Source organism: Pezoporus flaviventris, unplaced genomic scaffold, assembly GCF_033815535.1.
Source record: "Pezoporus flaviventris isolate CSIRO_AGI_PZ_B2104156 unplaced genomic scaffold, CSIRO_AGI_Pfla_v1 ptg000066l, whole genome shotgun sequence".
In the NCBI taxonomy this organism is placed as follows: Eukaryota; Metazoa; Chordata; class Aves; order Psittaciformes; family Psittacidae; genus Pezoporus; species Pezoporus flaviventris.
Window position 1 is genome coordinate 1693451 of NW_026892614.1, and position 7312 is coordinate 1700762.

At 39.6% G+C, this 7312-nt stretch overlaps 1 long non-coding RNA gene across 2 annotated transcripts; it reads left to right on the forward strand.

Moving 5' to 3' along the window:
- Positions 1–262: 262 nt before the first annotated feature.
- Positions 263–4396, forward strand: LOC133278665 (uncharacterized). Of its 2 annotated transcripts, XR_009746626.1 has the most exons (3): positions 263–358; positions 3083–3970; positions 4017–4396. It is a non-coding gene; the product is annotated as an uncharacterized LOC133278665 (long non-coding RNA). The 2 variants fall into 2 exon arrangements; XR_009746625.1 differs by lacking the exon at positions 263–358 and having other exon boundaries at positions 2392–3970.
- Positions 4397–7312: the final 2916 nt, after the last annotated feature.

Sequence of the window (7312 nt, forward strand, 5' to 3'; positions counted from 1 at the left end):
TTCAGTGTTAAATCAGAGGGAAAAGAATTTGTTACAGATGTGAGAGCTGCTGGCCACCAAGAAAAAGAAAAAGAAAAAGAAAAAAAGAGGCATTCTTTCTGAAACCCTTAAAGTACAAATTCGGAAAACAAATATGAATGCATAAATTTTTATGCACGCCAAATTCTTCAAAATCTTTATTAGGGTAAGAAGCAACATTTAAAGAAGGCAAAAGAGTTTTTAAGAGTTAAAACCAATCAATTAATTGCAGTTCTGGGTTTATCCTTAATTCAACAGAAAAGCAAACAGGAGGACCTCCCTGAAATAGAAGATATCCTTAATCAGGTATATCTGGGAGTATGGGCATCTGAAGTTCCAGGTAAGGCGAAAAATGCTTTGCCTGTTAAAGTAGACATAAAAAGGGGGTGCCTGCCCAACTAGTATAAAATAATATCCCTTAAAATTGGAGGATCAAAGGGAATTAAAAAAAATAAAAAGAAGAAATGATCATTGATAAATTTTAAAATATAGATTATTAATTGAATATGAACTGGAATATAATACTCTTATCTTGCCAGAAAAGAAATAAAGTTGCAGATTGGTTCAAGATCTCAGAGCAATCAACAAATTTGCAGAGGATATTCATCCAGTAGTAGCTAATCCGTATGCCTTGTTGACTAAATTGAATAATAATCAGAAATGGTTTGCTGTCTTGGATTTAAAGGACTCTTTCTTTTGCTTACCATTGGCCAAAATAACCCAGAACTTATTTGCTTTTGAATGGGAAAATCCTGACACAGGAAGGAAAACCCAACTAACTTGGACGGTATTACCTCAAGGGTTTAAAAGCAGTCCAATAATTTTTGGAAATCAGCACTGGAACTAGAATCATGGAAACCACCCACTCAGACAGGGACTCTGTTACAATATGTGAATGACCTATTAATTGTCACAGAAACAAAGGAAGAATGTGTCCAGTGAATGGTGGGATTATTGAATTTTCTGGGGATTAATGGTTATCGGGTATCCAAACAAAAGGCCCAACTAATTCAAACCCAAGTTTCCTAGATAGGATATGAAATAACAGGAGGACAGAGAGAACTTGGAACCACTAGAAAAGAAGCTATTTGTCAAACTCCACAACTGTCGACCATCAGGGAGCTCTGGACGTTACTGGAGATGGCTGGATGATGCAGACTTTGGATGCATGATTATGGTGTTCTGGTAAGACCCCTATATGAAAAGGAAATACTGTTAAAAGGAAATACTCCCTCTTTGGAATGGGCTGATTCAGCAGAGAGGGGCTTTTAGAAATTTAAAAACAAAGCTAATGAGAGCTGCGGCTCTGTGACTTCAGGATGTGACTAAATCCTTTTAGATCTATTCCTATGAAGAACAGGGAATAGCTTTGGGGGTCCTTGCTCAGAAACTAGGACCCTATAAGAGGGCAGTGGTGTATTTTTCAAAACAGCTGGATGGAGGGAGCAAAGGATGGCTTGGATGCCTAAGGGCTGTGGCGACAGTTGTCAGGAATACTGAAGAGGCTCGCAAATTTACTTTGGGGCAGAAGATTACTGTACTAGTGTCCCATGTTGTATTAGCCATCCTGGAATAGAAAGTAGCCCACTGGTTATCTCCTTCTTGTTTTTTAAGATACCAGGCCACCCTTGTAGAACAAGATGATACAGAAATTGTGGTCACTAATGTTGTGGATACAGCATCCTTTTTGCAGGAACAACCAACAGAACTACTAACACACAACTGCTTGGCCACTGTATATTCGAGCCAACCAGATTTGAAAGAAACCTCTGGAACATGCTGAATGAGAATTGGCTAAAGACAAAAGGATAAATATTTGGACTGATTCTAAATATGCATTTGGTGTGGTCCATGCACATGGTGCCATCTGGAAAGAACAAGGACTTTTGAACACACAGGTGAAACAGATTAAACATGCTATAGAAATTCTACAACTACTGGAAGCTGTTCAGCTACCTGAGGAAGTAGCTATTATGTATTGTAGAGGGCATCATCAAGGTGACTCTAATCAGGAAACTGGAAATAATTTGGCCAATTTTGAAGCCAAACAAGCAGCTGAACAATCTGAAATGATGTCCTTAACCCCTGATGTCAAGCTAACAATTGAGAAATCTAAACCTAGATATTCAAAAGAAGATAGAAAGTTGATTGAAGATCTGAAAGGACAGGAAAACAAACAGGGTTGGGTTAAGGTACCTGATGGGTGAATTGCAACTCCCTATAACCAGCTCTGGAAATTAGTTCAGGAGGAACATAATAAAACTCATTGGGGTAACAACTCTTTGTCTAAATACTTAGACAGACAAATTGTAGGAAGGAATCTATATACCATAGTTCAATTAGTGACAATTCTCAAGAATAATCCTGAAATTGAAAGTAGAAATCAAACTGGGACAATTGGTAGAGGACGTTATCTGGGACAGCAGTGGCAAATAAATTTTTCTGAATTACCGAGAAAAGGAGGTTATCGATATTTGGTGATGTTAACGGATACTTTTTCAGGGTGGCCATAAGCATTCCCTTGTAGAATAAATAATGCAAGACAAGTAATTGGAACATGGCTAAACAGTATAATACCTTGTTTTGGAGTACCAGAGGCAATTTCTTCCGACTGAGGCTCACACTTTAGTGCAAAATTGTTACAAGAAATTAGCAAAAAATTAGAAATTGATTGGCAACTACATGTTCCGTACAGGCCTCAGGCCAGTGGGCAAGTAGAAAAGATGAACCATCTGGTCAAACAACAGATTAGTAAAATATGTCAGGAAACTAATTTATATTGGTACCAAGCCTTACCAATGGCTCTTAAGAATTCAAACCAAACCTTGATCGAAAGAAGAGGCTAGCCCATAGAAAATTTTATATGGAAGACCATATCAGTGCCAGTTTAAAGGAGAAAGTCTTCAGGAAGTGGGAGAAAGCTATCTCCGAGAGTTTCTGGTCAATCTGGGGAAACAATTAGAAGAAATAAATAAGAGAATATTAGGGACAAGAGCGAGAGGCATGGATTATCCCACTCACCCTTTCAGATCTGGAGACTGGGTTTTTGTTAAGAATTTTTCAGGAGATCCTCTACAGGAGAAGTGGAGCGGACCGTACCAGATAATATTGACCACCTCTACAGCAGTGAAGATAAAGGAACAACCTGCTTGGATACATCATTCAAGAATAAAGAAAGCACCAGAGCCAGAGAAGACATGGTGGATCGAACCTTCAGGACCCTTACATATGAAATTGCATCAGTCATAATTTGGATTTATACGATAACTGGTGTACAAGCTTGGGACCAAAATTTATGCCTGAAATTAATGCAGAATAAAGTTGTTAATCGTAGTGACTATTGGGTGTGTGCACAGTTGCCTAAATCAGGAGAAAATCCAGACCTTTCATTAATTGGCGTTCCAATTTCCAACACTATCTCATGCACAAATTTGAGGGTGAACACTAGCAATCTAAGTCTGAGGGAAAGGTTAAGATTTGGGATAGTTAATCCTAATCCAAGTAAAGAATATTATACCTGTGTACAAAGATGTATTACAGCAGGAGCCAGAGTATGAGATTATGATTGTTTAAATGCCACAGGTGTAGGTCACTATTCAAATTATAATTACACTATTAATGCAGATGGTATCATAGTTCATTGGTGGCCCATTCCTGAAGGGAAAGGATGGTATTGGTTATGTGGAGAAAATGTTTATAAGACTCTACCCCCCAGCTGGAAGGGGGCATGCACCTTAGGTACCGTGATGCCCAATCTTACTATTATTGACATGTATCCTTCTGGAACCTGGGTAAGAAGTTTTCCTAAATGGGTTAAGCGAGGGTTTAACTCTATTGCTGAACAGAACACCGCATTTCATAGTTTTGTAAGAGGGCTAATTCCATCTTTGGGAGTAGAGTGAATTAGAGAAGGCAATCGTAAATATCTCAGCAACCATAGAGGAAATAGAAAGTAAAACTATTGATAAAATCCAAGCAGAACAAAAAGAGATAACTAGCCTATCTAAAGTGGTATTACAAAACCAAATGGCTCTAGACATGTTATTGGCTTCACAAGGAGGGGTTTGTTCCATAATCAATGAAAGATGCTGTTCCTACATAGATCTGAGTGGCAGAATTGAGACAGATATGGAGGAAATTTGGAAACAACTAAGATATTTCATGAAATGGCCAAGGATGGTACCTCCTGGGTGTTTGAAGACATACGGAAAAAGTTAACTTCATGGTTACCTGATCTCTCCTGTCTGAAGCAACTGGTTGCAGGAATATTAATATTAATTGCTTTAATATTGATTACTTGTGGTATGATACAATGTTCCTTCTGGTATTGTAAACAATCTATGATAAATTATGAAGATTGGAAAAGAAATGAAAACAAGCGTCAAGTAGAAACAGGAAATTATTTCAAAAAGACTCTAGATGGTAATGGTAGTATATAAAATGTTGCAAAGGAATTTGCAAAATAACAGAAAAAGGGGGGATTTGAGACAAGGAGGCACAAAAGCATAGACTGAATCAGTTCTAAGTAACGTAAAGCTTGATGGCTTTGTAGTGAAAAAAACTGAGGTGCTTGAAGAGAAACCATTGCAGTTAACATAGTTTTAGGTCCTTACAACCTTAGTACAAAAAGTGTAAGAAAATAGAAAAACAGGACCTGGGGATGGGGAGTATCTGGGACCAGCAGAGGTCCAGGATAGGTGCAGTTAAACTAACTGATAAGTAGAAAGACAGGATGATTGCTATGTCCGTAATGTTAATGAAGCTGGTGCTTCAAAGGCTGCCAGAAGGGATGAAGATTGTTGGAAGAAGTAAACGACCCTCAGAGACCACCGCCACATTTGTGTACGCATGTGGGAAGCTTTCTGGAAAATGATGTAATTCATACGTAGCTTCATGAATATGAATGCATGCCCAGGGACTCTATAAGGACGGCTTGTGCAGCAATATGGTGATACACGTTAGGATGAGCTATCCCCCATGTCTCCCAGCACCGCAATAAAGAATACCTGCTTGTCAGCTTGAAAACTTTGTTGGTGAGTTTGTTCCAGGAGTTTTCTCCAAATCAGTGGTCCTTCACTTTCTTCAGTGAAAAAGTTCAAGCTTTTGCACATGTTCAGCTATGTCATTTTTTATCTGTGGATAAAAAATGATGTGGATTTAGATTTGATTGATTGATGTGGTTTGGTAAGGGCAAAGGTAGAGCTTCACTACAGGGCCATGAAGTGGACTAGGCAAGCCTACCTTAATATTTGCAGAGACTTGTAATGAGGTTGGGGTTCAAAATATTTTTGGAAGAGGCTGTGCCTATTGAGAGTTGTAGTTGCACCCTTTCCAGCTCCATATTCCTCCTCCCCTTCTTCCCACTCCAGTTCCCTTTTATTATCACTCCTACGCTCCCCAGTTCTACTTTATGACCACAGTTGTCCCTACTACTCCAGCCCCTGAACTGCGAGGATAAAGCTTAGCTCTTTTTAGTCTGGAACCCTACAGAAACACTTTATCTTGTTGCTGTGTGTTCAGACTGTTTGACATGACTACATTTGTCATGTAGATGTGACCTAAAACTATGTTCCAGTTGCACCAAGTAAGCAACAAAGTTATCACCTGTTTAAACAAACATTTGGCTCTTAATCAAGAATTCAACAAGAAAATTGAATAGAACAAAATATGTTTGATTATTTACTAAAGACATAATGGGCTGGAGACTGAAAACAAAGAGTGGGACTGAAAGCCAGATGGCAACCAGTATAACCTAGACAGCCTACTCATCAAGTCTTTAGGGTACAGAAAACTCCTACCGTGGATATTTTAAGAACTAGAGACATCTACATGTGCTACTTTTCCAGTTATTTATTCCCAATAAATGCCAAAACTGTGACTTTAAAAATATCATAGATTAATGTCCAATGTCAGGAACTGTTTGTGTATTTCGTAACACTTGCAAGTGAGTGACTCCAGAACACCAGTGAGAGGGCAGGAGTGGGAATGGGGTCTCACACCACACCTGTGCAGAAGCCCCCATCAAGAGATTTGTCATCTGTGTTATCAAAAAGTCTATAGAAAGCTAGTAAGTATGAGAGCACATAGCATGGATTTAGCTGGTACTGTGTGCCATAGTTGAATTATAGTGTATTATAGTGCCAGGGATCATAAAGGGAACATTTTAGATGGGGCAATCAGCTAATTACTGACACAAGAACAAACAGTGAATATAGAAGGTGCCACTGGCCCCAGGCAGAGTTATAAGTTGCAGCAGCTTTCACATAGTTTGCATACCTCACAGCTGACTAGTCACAAACTGAGGTAGAGGAGTCCTGAGTACCAGGGATAGCTTGGACTATCAGGGTAATTGTACACAAAAATGTAACCCTAGGAATGAGAAACAGGGCTAGATGAGGACAGTCATCATCTTGAGCTTTGGCAAGGAGGACAACAATGTTGCGACCCTCACTCCAGAGCATCATCTGCACAGTAGGTACTCCACGTGAGGGGGAGTAAGAAATCTTGTTAACTGCAGACAGCAAAGTTTCTTCTACATACCTGTTATCATGGTTTAAGCTGAACCCAGGACACCTGTGTCCTGCTGAACAGATCTTTGCTTTGGCTTATGTTTAGGTCTGGCTGATATTTGAAGTGGCAAGGGTAAGAACATGAATTTGGGTGAATGCAACAGCCGTAACAAGGCACTTTCTCTCGTTTCTTCTGTTGGAGCTGAAGGCCCTTCAAGTATTTCTGTGCAGTGGGACTCTTCGATGTTGAACGTTCCCTTAATAGGAATCCTCAAAAAAGGAAGGCAGAGTATGTGCTGCCATATGCCACCTGCTGGGAAAGGAGTTTGGGGAAGCAAAAATTAGCATCTACTCAAAAGGAGCAAACAGTAGAGAGAGGTGCTTCATGAGGAGTGTACAATGTTCTCTTGTGGAGCAGACTCCTCAGGAGGGCAGCTGACAGTTACTGAGGATATACCCTTGCTCCCTGTTACTCCAAACTATGAGGTGTCTCATTTCTTCTTGCTGCTTCTTCATTCACCCATCTTCTCACAAGAGAGGCAGTGCACCCTGATCACTCAGGATCAGACAAGAACCTAGGTAAGTGTTCTTCACAGAATCCCTAATGCAAGCTTAATTTTCTCTCATTTGTTCAGTGCTATTTATAGCCTTGGAAGGCTAAAAAGTGTGAGCAGATTTCTTCCCTCTCTAACATCTGATAATGAGTAGCTAGCTAGTTATATCTTTGGTGAGATCTACTGGCAGTGTTTCTACCCCCTCCCTTATCAGATTGTTGTTTTTTTTTC